The 22,395-nt window shown below is 48.6% G+C and overlaps 1 protein-coding gene across 6 annotated transcripts in view; it reads right to left on the reverse strand.

Moving 5' to 3' along the window:
• The window catches only part of RIPOR2 (RHO family interacting cell polarization regulator 2), a 223,248-nt gene that overhangs the window by 82,417 nt on the left and 118,436 nt on the right, over positions 1-22,395 (reverse strand). The window contains exon 1 of one of the 6 annotated variants that reach the window (XM_073877643.1): positions 3,152-3,175. The exons of the other annotated variants lie outside the window; for them this stretch is intronic. The gene's annotated coding sequence lies outside the window, so the exon portion shown is untranslated. Of the gene's footprint in view, positions 1-3,151; positions 3,176-22,395 lie in introns of those variants that run through there. 6 annotated transcript variants of the gene reach the window in all.

Consider the following 22,395-nt stretch of genomic DNA (forward strand, 5'->3'; position numbering starts at 1 on the left):
GAAAGAAAGAAAGAAAGAAAGAAAGAAAGAAAGAAAGAAAGAAAGAAAGAAAGAAAGAAAGAAAGAAAGAAAAAGAGAGACAGAGAGAGAGAGAGAGAGAGAGAGAAAGAAAGAAAGAAAGAAAGAAAGAAAGAAAGAAAGAAAGAAAGAAAGAAAGAAAGAAAGAAAAAAGAGAGAGAAAGAAAGGAAAGAAAGAAAGGCACATATTCATAATCATCTTACTTTCTGAATAGATCTTTCTTATAATCACAATGTGGGGTGTTTACATGACAACTGCTTTATGACACCATTCCACATCTCGATTTGCCCTTGGGGAACCAATTATGTGTGGCTGGCCTATCTGTACCTCCTCTCCCCACCCCACCCCCAATTCCCTTGCTCCATTGTCTGTTTTCGGTTGGTAGTCTTTTCTGGTTGAATGGCTACAAACACAAGCTGTCTATCTCCTCCAGGTCCTGGAGTTAGGCTTGGCAGATGAAAATAACCTTGGTCAAGAAGCCGTTCGGGAGCACGAGGCCCTGCTCAGGCCACCAGGGCAGAGGAAGCTCAAGTGGAAAGTCAATTGTGCTGTTGCCCCAAGGAGCACCTATCCTGTAAGTAAAATGGACTTTCACTTCTACCACCACTTCCTCCCAAGAGAAGCAAGAAACTGGTTGTAGACTTCCGCCTTCGTTTCAGAATGAAAACAAAACAGCTTTCTTATTTTTTGCCCCAGCCCACGGCATGCAAGGAGCAGTAAAATAAAACACTGGTTTGCAAACTCTTCAACCCAAGGGACTGTTGTTTGCCTGATGTGACCACTTAAAATAAAACGGGCAAGCTGTTCTGCTCCCTCTCCGTAACTGCCTTTGTCTGGGCTGTCCTCTCTTGACACTGAAAGATGAGCCAATAATCCGCGAATTAAATCAAAATGTAACAGAGAAGTGACTCGGTTACATTTAGAAGTGGGCCTGTGGTTGGTATCACAGCCAGGCTGTGGAGCTTTACCATGGTAGGGGTGTTTCCATTTAGTGAGTCAGATGCAGGGTCGACACCAGGCAGTCACGGCAGGGCCCCAAGCCAGTGGACTTCAAGACTCAAGGGTGGAATTTTTATGTGAGTTTAGCTACCAACACGGAGAGACATAAATAGCTGCTTCCCAGCCTCTTTGGCTTCTCTAGGTCACCCGTGAAAGGGGATGGGTCCCTCTCCCGCTGGAAAGAATTTTACTTTGCCGTCAACATAAGGAAGGAGAGCCGCTTCTGGAATCTGTGTTCGGGTACTCAGAGTGCCGTGCATGTCCTTAGTGCATGCTCTCAGTTATTCTTTGCTCTGGCTTAGTAGTTCTTTATATTTATACTAAGGATAAAACATTCACAGTGAAATCTCACATGAGAGTGTTGGAGAAGGAGAGAAGCCACACGAACTGGGGGGTCTTTTGGAAAAGCAACCCAGACAGCATGTGTTTACTAAACTGACTCTCCAACGTCACGTTTTCAGATGGTTGGACAGACACATTCATTACCTTCCTGGGGAAGAGCCATGATTTGGCAGGATCTCAGCGGAAGGGCAAGCCGAGCACAGGAGGCTTGACCCGGAGGGCTGGGCTGGAAGGAAGTGGTGAAGAGCGGGGAGGCCCTTTCCCCTGGCCGCCCTTACCCTGCAATTTGCTCCTACAGAAGGGATATGGCTACTGGCTGCTTCCTAATTAACCAGCGGAGAATGGCCTGGCAATGCTGACTCTTAGAGAGTTCAAGGTGACGGCCCCTGCTTGTGACAGACAGAGGGATAGAGACAATGCAGGGAGCCGGTGGGTGCTCCTGGGCGAATTCAGCGTCTGGTCCCACGACGCTGGAGAAGCAAGAGAAAGGAGGCCACTAAGCCAATACCGGGGTGGGGGTGGCAAGGAGAAGAGGAACATTCTCAGAGCCAGAGAGACCTCACAGAAAGCAAAAAGGAAGAACTGATTGCCTGTCAGGTAACAAAGGGGCAAATGCTGACCCAAGATGCGCAGCCCAGTCCCGTAGAGAGGGCCAACTGCAGTTTCTTTGGGAATGGGGGCACTGCTTCGTCTGGGTCCCAGAACTTCAACCAAGTGCATGGATCTGAGCGTGTAAAACGTGGGAGCAGGAGGAAAGACTGCCCCAACATGTTTCCTGGGATTGTCAGGATCGCTTCCGCACAATCACAAGCCTAAACTCCCTCAAGCGACACCTACGTCTGTCTCCAGGATAAGAACCTTGGCAGCGGCCAATCCCTACTCCCCCCACCCCCATCGGCCTGGCTCTCCTGGTTTTCCAGGGGCTCTTGCCCCGCAAGGCGCTGCCACCTCGCACCAGGACTCGCACGGCGCTTGGGCCACCTTAACATCTGGATGGCGGCTGCTTGCGAAATTTCAGACGGCCCCCACCCCCTTATAAATGAAGTGCTCTCTCTCTGCTCCCCACCGCCCCCGGGGAGGAGGATAGGAGGTGACAGTCTCGCAGGGACAGAGTTGCAGATGCCTTTCTTCTGCAGACCCCTCCCAAACCACAGAAACTTGCAGGGTGCTCCTGTCCTCAGGTGCATCGCCCCTCCCCCCATCCTTCCAGACCCAGCTCGGCGTCCGCGTGACCCATTTCTCCTGCTTGCCCCTTTTCTCAATTGTCATCTCGCCCCCACACCCCCACCCCACCCGCGTGGATTTCAGACCCACGGGGAAGGGGCTGGTTCCCAGCCAAGCTCAAGCCCGGCAGCCTCGGGGCAAATGAAGGCGCCGGACGCCGAGATCCCAGCCCTCGCTGGACTCGGCTCAGGCCTGGAGAGTGCGGGCCGCGGGGACCCACCCGAGGGCGTCCGCGCCGCCACCCCCGGAGCACGGACGGTCGGACCCCGGCGCGTCCCCGCTCCAGCTACGCCCCGCCCCCGGGCACTGCCCCGGGCTCCTGACCATCTCCGCGGCGGGTCCCTCCGCTCTCCCCCGCGCCGCGGGGCTCCGCCTGCAGAAGTGCGTGTGCCCTTTCCCTCGGCAACTTCGCGGCCCTCCCCCGCGGGCAGCCCAGGACGCCCAGTCGGAACGGCTCCCGAGCCCGCAATGCTCTTTCAAGCCCAGGACGCCCCCGGCCACCCAGACCTCACCCGGGTTGCAAGCAAAATCAGAAGCAAAAAAGAACACCCGAGAAGGGGCACATACCTAAAGACGAGAGCTCCTCGTCATGACAAGGGGACACTTGGGCTCTCCGGCATCTAACAGCCTCGGTGCCAATGCAATTTCCCGGCGGCCGGCACCCCCGGCTTTGCAGACCGCTGAGCTCGCCCGCGGGGCCGAAGGGACAGAGGGCCGCGGGAAGCAGCAGGGTCCCCGCGCGCAGACCCCAGCGGCCCTCCCGCGTCCGCTCGCGGCAGCTGCGGCCAGGGCTGCAGTTGCGGGGCCGGCGGGCGCGAGGCTGGCGGAGCCGAGCGCGCGGGCGGAGGGGCGGGGAGCCGGCGGAAGGGAGGCGCGGCCGCGGGGCTGGCGGCGGAGTGGGAGCAGGGAGGGGGCTGGGGGAGACAGCTGCTTGACAGGCACTTCGGCCGAACTCCGGGAGGCTGCGCTTTGCTCTGGCCTCCAGCTGATCGCCGGCGCGCCAAGCTGCTCAGCGGGAGCTGGTGTGGCAGCTTCGGAGTTAACCCGCGGAATTCGCGCTGGGGAGCGAGCCGGCAGTAGAGGGCATTGGAGGCGGAGGGCAGGGGGGCCGGCCCAGGCCAAGAGAGACCTTTTCAGCCCACCTTTTGGGATTTGGAATGGAGACTGTGCCTTGAAAACATTGCGCGGGGGGTGGCCGCAGCAGGTGTGTGTGTGTGTGTGTGTGTGTGTGTGTGTGTGTGTGTGTGTGTGGTTGGGGGTGGGGGTGGGGTGAAGTTGGTTGTTCAAGGCAAGACTTGTGTTGGAAAGCCCCCCTGGGGAGATCTGCTTTGTGCGGGCGCTCCACTAGGCCCTGTTTGGGTAGACAGATCTTGTAATGATGGGGAGAGACAGTTGGGGTTTTTCTGGTTTTGTTTCGTTTCCGTGGATTTGAACTATACATAAAGCTTTCCTTTGGGAAACTGTGGGTCCGTCTGACAACCCATTCCATAGAGAGTCTTTTGGAGTGGAAACACAATGTATGAGACCGGGAGTCTATAAGGACCCAGAGACAAGGTCTCAACAGGGAATGTCTGCTCTGCTTCGGTTTCCTTATCTGTAAAGCCACCATACTGAATAAATTGTGTATTTAGGGTATGTTAAATAACACAGTACTGCAGGTGCATCTCCCCGCCCCTCACCCCGCCCCAGCTTGGGATGCAGTAACTTTGTGAGTGAATTGGTAAGAATTGACGAACCTTAGACAATGACCAAAAGGGAACATTCCAGGAGACTGTGTCAACATGGGAACACCTATATCCAGTTGTGGGAAGGAGACAGCATCCTCAGCCTCAAATACGAACAGCCAAAAAGATAGCCTGATCCACGAATCACAACCCACCTAAGGGTACAATAGGAGCAGAGTGTGCTGGATGTTTAGAAAGGCCACCCATGAGCGAGGAAAGCACTGGTCTCCGCTTTAGACCAGGAAGTACAGCTGAGCAGTGAGTGCCTTGACAGTCGGAGCCTTTGGATTTTCAAGACACCACCTCTCTTTGCCCTTCTTTTAACTTACAAAATAGTTTCTCAGTCTTCCCGGGTAGGCATTTCTTTCAGAGGAGAAAAATGTGTCGACCACATGATAGGAACATTCCAGTCTGCCTGGCCAGTTATTCTTCATATGTTTTCAATATTGGTATTCTGGTCAACACGTAAGTCCCTGGTGAGGTTGGCTGACTTGAGCCAGTCCTTGCTATGCTGAACACTGCAGTTCATTGACGCTCTTCTCATATCCTTGGTTTTGGAGATCCTTCACAAGCATTGTATCATTTATTCCTGACTATACTTCAGCAGTAGGCATCACTACTCCCATTTCATGGATGCGAAAACCAAGATGCAAAAGTGTTAGTGTGACTTGTCCACGGTGTTGTTTTAAACAGCTACATTTGTGACACTTTGTTACACAGGAATAGATAACCAATACAGAAAGAGTCATCTTTTAAAAGATAAATATGTTGTGGTCACTCTCCTGCTCGAAACCCTGCATGCCCCATTTATTGTAGAATAAACCCAAACTCCATACCAACGCCTCACAAGTCCTCCCAGCCTCATGAGTACCCCTCGTCCTCTTACTAAGCTCAGGCCACAAGGACCTTCTTTCAATTCCGTAAACATGCGAAGAGAGGTCTTCCTTGACCACCCACCTTTAAGTATAGTCTTCCCTCCAGTTATCCTTTTTCAAAACCCTATGTCTTGCAGAGCACTAACTGTAAATTGTAATGGTCTTATTTGCCTTTTTGCTTGTTTCTTGTCTCTCTTTCCCCGGACTGTGAGATCATACGGGCAGAGACCCCTTCTGTCTTGGACACTGTAGCCCCAACACAGGGCAAGGCTCAGTACCTACTTACTGAACGGAGGATGAATCCCTCTGCCATTCTGGATCACTCCTTCTTACTTGATCCTTTTCTTCCCTTGTCAACCCCACCCTGGCCTATATCCATCTGCTGGGCCTTTGCCCGTTTTCCAATAGGGGAAATTCATCAAGACCCAGTTTAAATACTCCAGACTCTGTTTTCCCCCAGGCCCCTTGCCCCTTTCCCTGCTCCCTCACCTCAGACTGTCATAACACTTTAGATCTTAGCATCTCTGCAGATGCTTAGCACCTTCCACCATGGATTATAGCTCTTTGTGTAGGATCTGATGGTTCCGGACATTTCTCCATTTACCTCCCTCTCGACAAAGAGACCTGGAGGGAAGCACAGATAAGTAGACGTTTGGGGAGAAAGGGATGAGTTACTGCAGATTAGCATCAGTGCTAATAGGGCTACGTAGAAAACTCCTGGAGGGAAGAGTAGGGCCTAATATCCACCCTAGAGGATAGTAGACTTTCTAGTTCCCCAACCTATCAGTCTGCCGGGGCTGCCATAACGAAATACCACAGACTGGGTGGCTTAAACAACAGACATTTATTTTCTCAGTGCTGGGGGCTGGAAGTCCAAGATCAAGGTTCTGGTGAGGGCTCTCTTCCTGGCTGGCACATGGCCATCCTCTTGCTCTGTCCTCACATGGTCTTTCCTCAGTTCATGCACCCAGAGAGAGGGCATGAGCTCTCCGGTGGTGGCTTTCTTACAAGGACACCAATCCTTATGCATCATGACCTCGTCTAACCTTAATTACTTCCCTATTCCAAATACAGCCAGACTGGGAGCAAGGGCTTCAACATATGAATTTGGGGGAACACACACATTCCGTCCCCAACACCCACCTTCCCAACGCCACTCCTTGATGAGGAACGGGACTGTTGGAGACTTCACACGAATTTTACAGGAGGGAGGGGGCAGAGGATTTCACAAGGATTATAGATGATGCCTGGTGCTTTACAGACATTGTCTCACCTAAGCCTACTGCGATCCCTCTTTCTATTACTGCCCCCACTGGAAAGATAAGAAAACTGATGCTCTCGCAGGTTGAGAAAGTAACGTGCTCATGATCACAAAGGTGAAGCTTTTGCTCAAAGTCAGAGGTGAGAAATATTTAAGGCTCTGTTTGCTCTAGTACATTCCACTCTACACCCCAGTTTCCCCCTTCAGGCTCGGGGTATCTTGTTGAGGCTTGGGTGCGAGTGTGGGGGCAGGGGTGTGTATGTGGGAGCTGGAAGCCAGGGGACCTCAAGGGGCAAGGGAGTGGCTCCTAGACTTTCTGTGAACTGGCCTCAGCATCCCAGCTTTGGGACTAAAGCTCTGAATGGGAATGAGGCTGGCATGGTAAGTCAGCTATCCTCCTCGAGCTCCGCCCCCCACCACCCCACTCCAGGAAAGGAACGCAGCACATGGGGTATGCAAGGTGAACGCCCAGCAACGGGTTCCTTTCCCTCATTGCACCTGGTAGAGGGGTCTGTCCTGAGGGACTGTGTAGACTCCACAGTTCCCAGTGGAGACCCTTTCTTGAGATCAGGGACACGTACGAGTGAGGGACCGGGCAGCATGGATTTACACAACCAGGACCCAATCCTTAGTGGAGGTTCCAGTGTGAATCCCAGAGCCCAGGGTCACACAACCAGATAGAGTCAGCACCAGAACCAAGACCTCCTGGTGCGTAATCCAGAGGTCTTCACGCTGCCTCTCAAATCACCGGTCCTGCTGTGGTCACCCAAGTCTTCATTCTTGGGTGGTTATTTCTCCCTGTCTCCTCTCTCGCTGTTAGAATACCACTTCCTTCTCTCTAGATCCCTACTATCGCCTAACCAGGATTCTTCTAGCTCAAAACTTCACTGATCCAAGTCTTTGGAGACACCTTGGCTGAGCCCTTGGAACCTCATCCAGGGAAACAGTGGGGCCCAGAGCTCATCAGGCACCAGGCAGGGTGGAGGAAGGGGCGCAGCTATTAGAGAAAACTCTGCTAGTTCAGACTCTATGTCACTCTTTCATGCCCCTGGAAAGACATGGGTCTCCCAAAGGAGAAAGAGTTTAACGCAGGTCCCTCTGCCGCCCTCCTCAGATGTCAGTCTTAATTGAAAACACCCCAAGGTACCGATGAGAGCTACCATTTCAACAAGGTGTTATTTCAACAAGCTGTTGTTTCAACTAAGGGCAGGAGACACAGAGGTAAACATGACAGTCATGTAACCCGTCTTGCAGAGGCTGGCATGAGGACAGCCAGACATAACTGAGGTGGGTGTTAGGAAAGAGGAAGAAGTACCATGGGTGCTATGGGAACTGTGATTATTTCTGGTTCCATAAAATAGGGTGTTTGAACTTCAGCAGCACTACAGTAGCTGAATTTTATCCTGCTTTTCACTCATGGGTGTTTGTTTAAGCCCCTTTTGTTAAGCCCCAGTGGGAACAGCATTGGCCAAGCCAACCTGATTGCTCTTTCCGCCACCAATTGATCTAGTAAATACGCAATTCCTCGGTAGAAAGCAGAAGAGCAGCCAAAATGCAACCAATTTCGTTTCCTGACTTAAAGGATTTAGATATTTAATACGTGCCTGAAGACCCACTGCTATCATGAAGCGACATTGATGGAAGGTCTCTGAGATTTGGTTATATCTAGGGACCCTATTTATTTATATTTCTATATATTCCTTCTGCCCATGATGCTAGTGCATTCTGGCTTCTACTAGGTCTAGTTGACTAGTCCTAGGGGTAGGCAGATACAACTGAGATCTAATCTTTTTTCATAACTATGATGTTTAATATCCATGTGGACAGCAGATCTAACATCATGATTTTGAAATTCCTTCTCTACTCTTATGACCTTCCTCTATAGGCATTCGGCCACCCAAGTGCACGGCCAGATCATGGCTTGGAATGCTGCCGGCTCTAAGATTCTTGAACCCCTTCCTTATACTGTAACTCTTTACCCTCCACCTTGCTCACAGCTGCTGAATTCTTCCTTTGCCGCTCTGGCCCATCTTTCCCTATTTCTTTTTATCGTTGATTTTCTAACTTACGAAGGGCAGGAGAGTCACTCTGGGAAAGAGTTTAAAATGCAGATTTGTGAGTCACCCTCTCTCCCATTCCAAGTCAGCCATTTTAACAAGCAATGGTTCTGGCACAACCATTAACAAGTTGATGGTTCTGGCACATTTGTCTCAGAATGCACTTGGGGAAACACTGGTCTGGGTAAGATCTAAACAGGTGCCCAGCCCGCTTGGCACTACCGTGTGGCTCTAGAAATCTTTTCAGTACACCCCACTGCCCTGCACTGCCGGCCCTAAGTTCAACTCTTCCAGCCATGCTCAGTGTCCAAGGAGCAGCCCTGCCAAGAGTCTCTGACCTGGAGACACTTCGGTTCTATTTTGGTTCTGCCAATAGAAAACTCAGGGCAAGTCTCCACCTTTGAAATCTGTGTCCTCACCTATCAAATGAAGGGTATGGACAACTCGATTGCCAAGTGCCCTTTCAGCTCTGACATTTGACCATTCCTGCCTCCATTGTTTTGCTCAGGTCACTTCCACTGCCCGGAAATTCTCTGCTGAGAGTTGCCCATTGCTTTTTCTCTGATGTTTGTCTCTAGAAATCCTGCATAGCCTCTGAAGCTCTAGTCCAACACCAGCTTCTTCATGACACCCTCCTTGGCCCGTCACGCTCTCCCCGCATTCTCCTGTAAGTGCTGTGTCCCCCTGAGTACAGACCCAGTCCCCTAATTTCCTTCCATCCCAGATATTTGGTACACTTCTCCCCATTAGTATATATGGTCCTGGATATCAGAAACTACGCTCAGGGCCACTGACAGTAGTGGAAGCTTTATATTAATGAGTGTGGAGGAGAGTCAGCTGGCTTCTGTCATCTTTTCCCCCAGAAAAAAGAGCATAACATTCCTGCATTGATTGACACCAGAGCTGCACCTACAGAAAGAAGTATGCTTCGCCTTGACATGACAGCTGGGTCCTGCTTGCCGCTTTCTGAACTGAGAGCAAGGCCCCATTCCCTCTGCCCGTGTCTGGCACTGATGATAAGGTTCCCAAGGGAGTAGACATCTCAGGCTGTGGCTTCTCACCATTGTTACACTATCTGCTTGCACAATGGGAAACGTGTTTGGCCAACACACCTAGCATTTCAGTGTGTCCCAGGGACGAATGTCTCAGAGATGCTGAAATCAGGCCTATCCACTTGGGCAAATGACCCCAGTCTGAAACTCCACCTCCACCCCCACTTGTAGTTTCTACGCCAAGTGACCTGGAAGGCTATGGGGGTAGAAGATAGTCAGCAGAAGGTTCAATGCTGGCAGGAAATAAAACATGCCTTAAATGTGGCCAACAATCCCCTTCTATCCAGAAACTTGAGATTGCCTTGCTGATACATTATTATTGCATGACAGGGAGAGGTCATTTTCTGCAGTAATATCATTTTGACCAGCAGTTCCCAATTTTTTGGTCTCAAGACCTATTACACAATAACATAATCTAGTCTAGCCATTTTAAATTTCATGTAACATGTATATGTGATATATATACATATATACATATATACATAAGTGTGTGTGTGTATATATAATTATATATATATATATAGTCTAGACTAAACCCCTTTATACTTAAAAAAAATTAGGGGGCGCCTGTGTGGCTCAGTTGGTTAACCGTCTGCCTTCAGCTCAGGTCATGATCTCAGGGTTCTGGAATCGAGCCCTGCATTGGGCTCCCGGCTCAGCGGGGAGCCTGCTTCTCCCTCTGCCTCTGTCCCTCCCCCTGCTTGTGCTCCCTCTCTCTGTCAAAAAAATAAATAAAGTCTTCAAGAAAAATTATTGAGGATCTTTATAAAAGAGTGACCTTATAAAAGAGTGTTGGGAAACCTCAGGGGTCCTCAGACCACATATTGAGAAGCTCTGATCTACCCCGACAAACATTTGGGCAGAATGTTAACTTTGCAAATTCCTAGAGCTATGAACCCTTTAAGGCTGAAGGCAAATGGCATAAATTTAATTCACTAAATATTATTGCACAAAGACACTAAAATAAGTATAAAATAATGAAAAAATGACCATAGAAGTGATTGGAAATTGTCAGTATATATGTGTAAACACAGGCCTGGTACTTGGTAGGTAAGCTGTTTTTTAAGGTTATAAATTGACTCTTGCTTTATAGTAAATCTGTTCCCTTTTCCTCATCAGCAGGGGGACATAAGAGATTTGTCTGTGAGTTTCTCCAAGGTGATTTATTTATACCGTGTCCCCAGGCCCGATGCAGTCCCTGGTTAGCAGGCTATCCTGCATCGCCCCTTCCTGTCCATTCTCCAGCTTCCAGTCTCTGCTCTCTGTCCCGGGGGTTGCCCTGCCCGGGATGCCCGGTTGGGTTTGGCCAGTGGAAGCCCCAACAGGAGACAGGTAAAAGGAAAGGGAGGGGGGCAAGGGTATCCATTCCTTGGCTCTTCCCGGTGAGGTCATGCTGGGCTGGCTGTGTCCCCTCTTAAAAGATGACTGCTCCCCGATGGGAGCCCTGTCTGCCTCCATCCTGTAGGTTCTCGCAACCTCTTCCCCGCCCCCCCTTTGGACCCCGCCGTGGCACTGGCCTCACTGGGCCCTCTGGTTCCCCCACACTCCACCCACACCTTTGTAAGCCATCTCTTTGTACAGAAAGCTCCGTTGAATTATTCTAACTGGCGGGAGCCATCAGTTTTCTGATAGTGCCTTGATGGATACGCATTAATAGTTGTCTATCGCTTATTGAAAACAATGTAAAATCTGCTTGTATTCAGTCGTTCACGTTTTAAAATTCTTTCTTTAGTTAACTCCTCATTGTTTTTCTCTCTTTTTTTAAAAGATTTTATTTATTTTAGAGAGCGAGCGATCGGGGTGGGTGGGGCGCAGAGGGTGAGGGAGAGAATCTCCAGCAGACTCCCTGCGGAGCGCAGAGCCTGAGGCGGGGCTCAAATTCAGGACCCTGAGATCGTGACTTGAGCCGAAACCAAGAGGCGGCGACTTAGCCGACTGAGCCACCCAGGCGCCCCTGTTTCTCTTTTGATCTTAGCCCAGGGCCATTGTTGCACATAATCCCGTTGTTCCATCCCCCTCCTCCTGACCGCCCCCCCCTCCCTCCCCTCCCCCCCCCCCCCCCCCCCCCCCCCCGTCATGCAAAGTGTCATCCCAAACATCAGTCCCTCCCTAAGGCATAGGAGTGAGGCTATTAACTTCAGGAGGTGAATTTAGGAGGCATCCCAGGCCCGGCAGCCACATTCCTGAGAACTTCATCACGGCCAGTGAGGCCTCCTGATCTTCAGGGACGTCATGCCGGAGTCCAGTTCAGCCTGAGACAGGTCTCTGCGAGGTTAAGTGAGCTGTCACTACTATTCGAGCGAAGCTGGATGCTAGAGCCGGCGGCAGGGCACCCGGACGGCCTGGCCCATGGGAGAACACCCTGACTCGGGGCCCAGGTTCCTCCGGGCTGGGCCCTTCCCTGAGCAGCTGCTCCTGGTCCTGGCTCTGGGGAGGCCCGTGCCCCCTCCGCCGGGCCTGGAAGGCATTAGCTACCCTTGCTAGCTTCAGGGCCTCCGCCTCTTTCTTCCTAGATCACCACTTCACAGCCTCCACCCCCACCCCCACAGACATTTTATGCAAAATCAGGACACCAGAGACAACCTCCCTCATCTCCCCGCCCCCCACCCCTCCCCCGTTTCACGTTGCAGAGGTGAGAGTGGCAATCTGACTCCCCAAGCACAGCTTGCTCAACCCACAAAGGCTTCTCAGGTAGCAGGAACCGGGCCTGGCCCATATCCCCCCCACGTTCCTTCTCTGCTCACAGGCAGTCCGCAGCTCTGGCAGCTTCGGGTGGGAGCTGTGACAACAGGACAGGGTGCCGTCACCCTCCATGATGAGCCAGGCAGCAAGCCTGCTGTACTGTCCCTAGCTGACGGTGCTCTTGAACCTGATAAATTATCCACGCCACCGAAGTGTAATCGGCTGTCACATTCGAAGTAGGTCATTCACGCTCAGGCTGCTGGAGGTGAAGATTTCACCGCCACGGTAGCAAATCCAAGTGCTTTGGTTTAAGCGGATCTCCAGAGAAAGTGGCTTCTCCGAGCAATCCCCCATTAAATAGCTTTCATCGGATCCCGGTTATGTTTTCATTAGCGGCAGCAGGAAGAGCCTGGAACAGCTGTTTGCTGGCAGGCTCGAGTGTGGGGGGGGGGAGGTGGAAGGCTTTGTTCAGCCTCTTCCTTCACTGACCCTAGGGGGCTCCTCGAGGAAGATAAATGTGAACACCTCTGCTCTTGTTCGTTCTTTGCACCCGAGACGGTGGCCAAGTCAGAACAAGGAACGTAACCACCCGGCAGTGGCAGGTTTTAGAAGCGCTAAGGTGCACAGGCCTCTCGGAGAAGAGCCTCTCAGCCCTGGGTGCCACGTTCAAAAAGAAATTCAAGGTCAACAGCTGTGGCCGCGTGCCCCCCACCCCCCCGCCGTTTCATATCCTGAGTCACAGACGACCGGCCCCTCTTCACTGCTCAGAACACACTTGCCCTCTTGTCGGCAAAGATGTGTTACTCAACTCAAGTACCCGCTGGAATACGAATATTTGACTGGCTATTTTAGTGTTAGGAGAGTTACTCACATGTTAATATGTTCTTGTAATGGTTTTTGAGGATACCCAAGATTATCTTACAGGAGGGAGAACAGTTTTCCCCAGGATTAGAATAAAGAGAAGTGGTTGAAGATGTTGCTTGGGGGATTTGAGTTAAAATCAAAGCGAATACGCTGATTGCCAGCTCTTGGTGTTAAATGGACGTGTAACTGAGAAAAGCTGATAAATCTCCCTGGGGAAGGGAAAGAAGGGAAGGAGTTTAGCAACGAGACTGACCCCTTGCCTGCCTTCTGTTTAGGAAGATAGACCAAAAACCTCTGTGGGTCTCTTCCTGCAGAGATTCTACGGATGTAGAGCCTTGGAGCCAAAGGGAAAGAAATGCAAGCATTTTCACTTGGTGAGCAGAGCATGCAATTCAGGAGGCCACAATATAGACGGAGAGTCTTGGATGCTCTTCTATGACTATCAGATTTATCACAATGGTGCTTCCAAGGATAGCAAGCTCTCTCCTTCGAATACACCCTTGCAAGAAGCCTGCCCTGCTCATCCAGCCCTTCCCCTCTGTTCTTTCCTTTAATTTCCCTTTAGTGTTTATAAACAGTTTGCATTACAGTCTTGAACGCCTGGTTTTAGGGAACAGCCCATATCAGTCATACAGTCCAATCCCCATAAGCTAGAGGTGAATCTGTGAGTAATTTTCACTGATGTATATGCCACTGACACTTCCCGAGTGCCCACTGTTGTGGCTGCTTGGTGTGGGACTCGGCGAAGCCAGCCGCCATGTGCGTCTACACTGCAAACATAACCCACCGGAACTGGACCCACCTCCCAGCCCCCTCCTCCAGCAGCCCCCCTCGTCTCAGTAAACAGCCAAGCCATCCTTCCGGATGCTTGGGCCAAAGTGCTGGAGTTATCCTTGGCAACGCCGCCCCACCCTTACATCCAGAATTAATCCCTGTCAGGCCTGGGAAGGGCCCCATCCTCTCTCTCCTGGAATACTGCAAGTCTTTCAAGTGGCTTCCCTGCCTTTGCCCTCCAGGCCCCCATCTTCACTTTCAAGACAACAGTCAGAATGATCCTTTTGAAAGGCAAATCAGATTACCGTCACTGCGCTCAACACCCACCAGGGTCGGCCCACCTCCCACGGAGCAAAAACTCAAATCCCTACCATGGCCTGTAGGGCTTTACAAGAGCTGGACCCCCAGAAACCGCTCAGATCTCATCGTCCACCCCTCTCTGCTTTCACACGCCGCACAGCAGCCACACCGGCCTCTGGCTCTTCCTGGAACATTCTCCCCCAGAAGTCCAGGTCAGACCCACAGCTCCATCAAGCATCTGGGTGTCTATCAGCAAGGCCTTGTTCTGACCTGACCACCTGACCTGAGCACCATGTTCTAGCCTTCTGACCACCTTGCTCTATCCTTCTCACCCTGCACTCAATTTTTCTCCATAACCCTTCTTTCCATCGGACACATCCCGTTGTTCCCTGTCTACTGTCTGTCCCGCTCCACGGCAATATAACTTCACAAGGGGTGGGGCTGTGTCACAGTCACTGCTGATCCCAGGAGCTGAATAGAACCGAACCTAGTGCATGGCAGACATTCAATAAGTCTTCTTTTAAAAAAAAATTATTTGAGAGAGAGAGTGAGAAAAAAAGAGAGAGCATAAGCAGGCAGATGCAGAGGCAGAAGCAGGCTCCCCGCTGAGCAGGGAGCCCGATGCGGGACTCGATCCCAGGACCCTGGCATCATGACCTGAGCTGAAGGCAGACGCATAACCGACTGAGCCACCCAGGCGCCCCAGTAAGTATTCTTTAAATGAATGAAAAAGCAAATCTTATATCCCTAAATAGCTCATAAGATCCTGAGCAAGCTGCATCTTGTCATGATGCTACTCCTTTCTAGACAAGCCTCAGTAGATGCCCATCTCAAACCACCGATGCAGAGATTCTAAAAACTGATTCCCAACCAGACAGAAAGTGGTAGGAAGAATTCCCATACCTCTCATGCATTCTGTTATAAAGAACACAGTCTTTCTAGGATTGTCAGCTAAGCCCAGCCTTGGTCAGAATCAGCCACTTCTATCTCTCATGGAAATTCAGTTCCCTCCTGTGACATTTATGTGGTTCGAGAAAAAGCAACTGTTCTGCAGGCTTTCAAGAACTGCCTGTTTGAGTGTAGTTATTCCTAACTCTTTTATATATATATGCGGTAAAATGTGCATCAGACTTACCATCTTAATAATTCTTAAGTGTATAGTTGAGTAGTGTTAAATATATTCGCACTGTTCTGCCGCCAATCTCCAGAGCTCTTTTCGTCCAGCAAAACAGAAACTCCATACCCTTAAACAACAACTCCTCTTCCCCCCTCTTCCCAAGCCTTGGCAACCACCTTTCTGTTTTCTGTTTCCAGACATTTGACTACTTTAGATACTTCATATAAGTGGAATCATACAGTATTTGGTGGTGTTTTTGTTTGTTTGGTTGTAACTGGCTTCTTTCACCTAGTTTAATGACCTCAGGTTCCTCCACATTATAGCAAGTGTCAGAATTTTCTTCCTTTTTATGGCTGAAGAATATTCCATTGTATGTATGGACCACATTTTGCTTGCCCATTCGGCCATCGATGGCCAATTAGGTTGCTTGCCTCTTTCGACTTTGTGAAGAGTGCTGCTGTAAACTCGGGGGTACAAATATCTCTTCAAAACCCTGCTTTCAATTCTTTTGACTATATACCCAGACGTGGAATTTCTAAATCATATGACAGTTCTATTTTTAACTTTTTGAGGAGCTGCCATACTGTTTTCCAGAGTGGCTGTACCAGTTTGCATTCTCACCAACAGTGGACAATGGCTCCCTGACTCTTTTTGACAGCAAGATATTTTCCCCTCCAGCAAGTTAAAACTCCTCAAAGATGCCCAATAGAGCTGAACATTCCTGCTGTTTCTAACGCTTAGCAACCAGGAGCCAAGCGGCCCCCACTAAATGTGCATGTGTGTGGCTGTGCTTTTCACTCATTCCTTCATGCCTGTTTTGAAAAGGCTTCCTTGTCCTCAAATTAACATGCAGGCTAAGTGGACACACACTGGTCTGCATTGCAGACGAAGGGCAGTGGGCAAGAGCCAACTCTGTCTTGCAGTGACCAAAGCTCTGCTAATCCCATGTAATCTTCTCATGCAAAGGTAAGGTGTTTCTGTTTGTAAGCCGGCAGAGGCAGAGGGAGAAGCAGACTCCCTGCTGAGCAGGGAGCCCCATGCAGGGCTCTATCCCAGGACCCCGGGATCATGACCTGAGCCAAAGGCAGATGCTTCACCGACTGAGCCACCCAGGCGCCCCAGAAAGTATTCTTTAAATGAATGAAAAAGCAAATCTTATATCCCTAAATAGTTCATAAGCTCCTGAGCAAGCTGCGTCTTCTGATGATGCTACCCCTGAGGCCTGGCTTGGTCACCCCACAGTGAGTCGGGAGACTTGGGGTGATGTGTGTGAAAGAGCCAAGAAAAGGACTGGAATCATGCTCACACATCAGTGGTTCCTTACCACGAGTTTCCAAGGACTTCAGACCTTGGAAACCTGGCGACCCAAGGAGTCAAAAGGGGAGGAACATCCCTTGAGCTGATGCAGAGATGTGAGTGGAAAGGACCGTGGACATCCCCTGTGTGCTTTCTTTCACCTCATTCACTGGCGGGCTGGGAGAACATGTCCCTAGTCCCACTGTGTCTCCCCCTCTGTGATGTTGCACCCTCTCTTTGGTTTTGTCTCGGACCACAGATTTTTTCATCATCCTTCCAGTTGGTATTACAGAGCAGTGTCATATGGTGACATGTATTCTCTTAAAAAGAATATTTAAGGGCGCCTGGGTGGCTCAGTCGTCAAGCGTCTGCCTTCGGCTCAGGTCATGATCCCAGGGTCCTGGGATCGAGCCCCACATCGGGCTCCCCGCTCCGCGGGAAGCCTGCTTCTCCCTCTCCCACTCCCCCTGCTTGTGTTCCTGCTCTCGCTATCTCTCTGTGTCAAATAAATAAAATCTTTAAAAAAAAAAAAAGAATATTTAAAACAATAAAAGGGGGCTAAATCTTCCTCTTAAATGGGGATTTAAAAATAAGATCCTCCCAGCAGATGTGCAAAGGAGAAAAGCTGGAGGGAGACAGGGTTAAGAAACTCTCAGTGACCTCAAGAGGCAAAATGATTTGGAATTTGATGACATAGACCTGGGGTCAGCAGACTTTTTCTAGAAAGAGCCAGACAGCAAATATTTTAGGCTTTGTGGACCAAGAGGCAAAAAACAAGGAAATTGTGTAGCTACCTCCATATAACAAGAGAGAAAATAAAATTTCACTTATTTTTATTGACAAAATTTGAAGTATAATGGAGCACTTGCTCTTTTTTGGTATTCCTGGTCTGCTTAGGAGAAGAATGGAATTCTTTGTCTTTGGGAGAACATTTTGCATAATTGGAGTTCAAGGTTTGCTGTTCTCCATCACTAAACCAATTGCAAATGTTCATCTGTAAAAACCATTCTCATCTTGCAGGCTATGAACAAAAACAGGCAGTGGGCTGGGATCGGCCCACAGGCCGTGGTTTGCCAACTCCTGACTAGGTCAAGACGGGGCAGAGCACCACTGACTCCCTGCATGCCCTGCTCAGCGGTGCCTGGCAGGTTGTAAAGGCTAGAGTACCATTGGTGGTAGGAGGATACACAGGGCTTTTTTCCATCCTCTGCACTCTAGCCCGCATTGTAATAACCAGAGGTTGTGCTGTCTTTTCTCAAACAGATGGTGATGCTCCTGACCCACCATCAGTTGTGTCTCCAGGAGTGGGGAGGATTGGGGTCGATCTCTTGCTAGTCATCCCTGCTACAGTTGGTGTGACTTCTGACCCAGCTGACCAGTTACTTGCAGTGGTCATAACTTCCATGGAGTGGGGCTCCACCAAAATGTGTTGATTAGTTCACAGCAGGTTGATCCTATTAACTTGTTCTCTGCCCCATGCAGAATGACTAATAAGCAACTGAGCTAATATTTGTCTTCCTGGACGTGTGTGTGCACATTAATGTATTTACAAAATATATATATACAAACAGATCACCACAATTTCCTCCAGGAGGTTTTATCATTGAAAATATTTTAAAAAGCAGTGGAAGTAAAAACACTACACTAGGAGAGAGGATGTTCGTTGTTGAAGCTTCTTTTAAAATCTTAATGGCTGTCCTAAAATAGTGACATGTATATAATTCAAATTTCAATGGGTGTTATCTTTAAGTTAGAAATGTTTTAACAAATATAGAAAGCCTAGCGTTTCTCAGATTACTGAGACGGGGGAGGCAGTAACTGTGGTATGTTTACCGCAAGTAAATATTTACCCAGGAAATAGGGACTGTATGTCGTTAAAGATACTGTTAGAGATATGATTCCTGACCTCCAGAATTCCTGACCAAGGCGAGGGGACTCTCTCCACAAGAAAACTGCCCTAGCGTCCAGTACTCTTTAATACTCAAATAATTTCCAGAGGGAGACCAGATTGGCTAACAGTAAAAAATGGGTAGGAAATCACATACTTATTTTGTGCCAAATGGTGGGCTTATTCTGAGCCCTGCCTTGGTCACATGGTGGAGATCAGATAGCAGCCAGGCTTATTAATTCATGAGCCAGAAACACCTTTATATTCCCAGGAAAGTATCGGAAATGAGCAGTCTGAGTAACTGTGCTCTAGTCAGCTTGTGTCTTTGTTGATCACAGGCCAGGAGTAGGAGAGGGGAATTGTATAGACTTGGGAGGCTGGGGCAGCTGAGAAAATCAGTCTGATAATAACTGACATTTACATAGTAGGCCCTTAACGGTTTTCCATTACCTCACACATTATCTCCTTGAACTTCACAGCAATTTTCTCAGGAGGTGACAACCACCACCACCACGACCACCATCATCATCACCACCACCACGGCCTCCACCATCATCACCATGACCACCACCATGATCACCACCACCATGACCACCACCACGACCACCATCACCACCACCATCATCACCACCACCATCATCACCACCACCATGACCACTAACATCATCACCATGACCACCACGACCACCACCACCACCACCATCACCATGGCCACAATCACCACCACATGACACCATCATCATCGCTATCACAATTACCATCACCACCACCACCCCAACATCATTATCACCATAATTATCATCCCCACGTGGAAGAAGGAAAGTCAAACTTCTGAAGGGTTAGGTAACTTTCCTAAAGTCAAACTACTAGTAAATTGAAATAGATCTTTTTGAGTCCAGATATTTTGCTCTTTCTACTATGCTACCTTCCCTCAGTTTGGAAGTCTGAATGGTAATGATCAAAGATTTAAAAACAATGGTGGCTCTAGAATTTTTGTAAGCAAGGTACTTAGTATAGCAACATGGCTGGAGAAGGGGTTTGGCCCTCTGCTAGAAGCTGTTTGCAAGCATATAACTTTATAGTGTAGATCATTCAAAATAGCCATGTTTTCTGAAGAAGATTTTTATCATGTTTTTTCATTAAGAGTTAAAATTCTAACTTATGTTTCAGTTTTTAGGGATACTAACGGAGATTAATCGGGGGCTGAAGCATGCCCCACCCAAAGACATCCTTGGTACCCCTCAGTATATAAACTAGAAATTGAAGTTTGTTTTTCCTAATATTTCAGTCACATAATTTATCTGAAAGTGGTTAAAAGTGCCTTGCACAAATCACATCTGCATATTTGATTCTCTGACATACTTTTCTTCACATACCATTCTAATCAGTTCGTTGTGCTGATATAAATAGGAAGAAAAATCCCACCATAGAAAATATTTTCATATTTACTCCTCAGAGTTTCCCAAATGCCAATTTAGAGAGAAAAAAATGATTCAACTGCTCAGCCAGCTGACTCCACTTGTGATCTGAAAGTCAAGGTATTCTCTTCTTGTTTCTTAGCTGAATGGGTGGTTTAGAATGAAGTTGAGAGGGAGAAGGGTCCAGCTGGTTTTCCCCTGCTGCTGTTTTGAGTGGTAGAGTGTATTTAAACATTTAACCCCCAACGATCCAGAGACTAAGAAGGAAAACATTGCAATTTAAAGATGGCACCATAATCTCATCACTTTTCAGAAGGCAGCAATTTGTTCTTTCTTCTCTTTGTTTTATTTAGAAATGTTTATTTCCTAGGGCTACACCTCATTATACAGCTGAAGATGAAATACCAGATCTTTTTCTGTTTGCTAGGTTATCTATTACTGACAATCTTTACAAAGTTGACACAATGATTTTTTCCCCTCTTAAATTCTTACTTTGTATCCATCATTGACCTTCCCATGTCTTCTGCCTGAAGCATTTGCTCAGGGAGGTAAAGCATGGAAAATGTAAGATGTGGAAAGTTCACGTGAGAGTGATACTAATATAAATTATTTTTAATTCGTTTTCCGGAGTAAAACTGGCCCTTTGCTATCCCAGCATAGGTCAAAATCCTTCTCTTAAAAATATCTAAAAATGATCGAGTAGATTGTTTTATCCTGGAAGGGAAATTCTAGATGCCTGATGAGATATGCCCTGTCTACACAGCACAAGTGGTTTTTCAGCTTAAATGACCTGGTGTGCCTACCAACAAGGATCAAACACATCGGATGCTCATCGGATCCCTCCCTTGCTCCAGGGTGGACGTGTCTTAGGGAATCATCCCACTCGCAGTCAGCCAGGTTCATCCACATCTCAGGCTCCCCAGAAACCAGCCCCCAGGATAGCCTGGAACATACTGAGTATGTTCACTATCCCACCAGCACCCAGGCGCCTGGGTGGCTCAGTCGGTGAAGCGTCTGCCTTCGGCTCGGGTCACGATCTCAGGGTCCTGGGATCCAGCCCCACATCGGGCTCCCCGCTCAGCAGGGAGTCTGCCTCTCCCTCTGCCCCTCCCCCCCTTATGCACACACGTGCGATCTCTCTTTCAAATAAATAAAATCTTTTAAAAAAAATCCCTCCAGCACCTGCATTTTGGGGTTCACTTTCTTCTCTCCATTTTACTTGCCAGGACCAGTCACTATTTTTTTCTTCCTCTCTAACTTTTCTCTGTCCTTCTTCTGGTAGTGGAAATAGTCATTTCCATTTGACTCAGCTAATACCTTTTCCTTCTTTAAAATCTCTTCTGAAACCCACTGAATCACAAACATCTTTGTTCAATGTCACAGCTGTTTGGCAAACAATCAATAGGCAAAATTTAGCCCTCCAAAAATAAATGAGAAGTTGAATAAGCCTGACACTTGCTAAGCACAATAAAACGCGTGAGGGGCAGTTAACTGGAGAAACCACATCTCTAACTCATATGCTGACTTGAGTAAGTGAAGTGACTTCCATCAAGCGGAGGGGGGGCAATGCTACCAGTTTATTTCTCCGTTTTGGTCATAACAACTACACATTTCTTTTGCTTAAAAACATTTTTTTTTTTGGCCACACATAAATGGGTGTGCTTATAATTTTTGTTCTCATGTCCTATAAAAGACATACTTGAGTAGGTCTTATACCATTCCTAAAAGGACTTGGCTGGTGGCTCATAAAGATATGAGATAAGCATTTAAAATGCTTTATTTGTGCTATTGGGCCCCTTTGGCTTTGGCCTGATCTAAATAGGTCACTCTGAGGTCACTGGAGGCCATTAATCGGGGAGGGGGGTGGACTCGTGGTTAAAACGGCCCACATAGCTTCAGTGCAATGTGCTATTTTAGTTTGTGCTCCTGAAATGACACCAGCTCTTTGGCACCAACCAAAGAAAGCTTCCTAGACATCTATGGGAAGGGAATGTTTTGCAATCACCCAAGACATAGGTGACAGAGGCTTGAATTGCTGTGGGGAGGTCTGTGTCTGCTCCATAACCTGTGACAAATAAAGGAGGGAAAACAACTTCCAAGCAAAGCATTTCTCCAGGACTCCGAGGGGTGGAAGCTGATCCAAGCAATCTTGGCAAATCACGAAAGCGAAGAGTGACCAACTGTTTTCAACTCAGGAAACTAGGGCAGCTCTTTCTACCCGTTCTCCAATCCCATTACTTGGGTCCACTTGAAAACCCCAGATATGGATTTTTGGAGAAAGGTCCAATATAGCTAAATACTAATTATTATATTTATACGATGTAGAGCGTGGCATAGTCAAACAAAACTCTCCAACTCTTCCTAGCCAAAATGTGTATATTTTTATGTTCTCTTTAAAAAAAAAAAAAGATTTCATTTATTTATTCATGAGAGACAGAGAGAGGGGCAGAGGCAGAGAGAGAGGCAGAGGCAGAGAAAGAAGCAGACTCCCCGCTGAGCAGGG

This window comes from Callorhinus ursinus, unplaced genomic scaffold, assembly GCF_003265705.2.
Source record: "Callorhinus ursinus isolate GAN/ISIS: 27379988/994484 unplaced genomic scaffold, GSC_fseal_2.0 scaffold26, whole genome shotgun sequence".
Taxonomy (NCBI): Eukaryota; Metazoa; Chordata; class Mammalia; order Carnivora; family Otariidae; genus Callorhinus; species Callorhinus ursinus.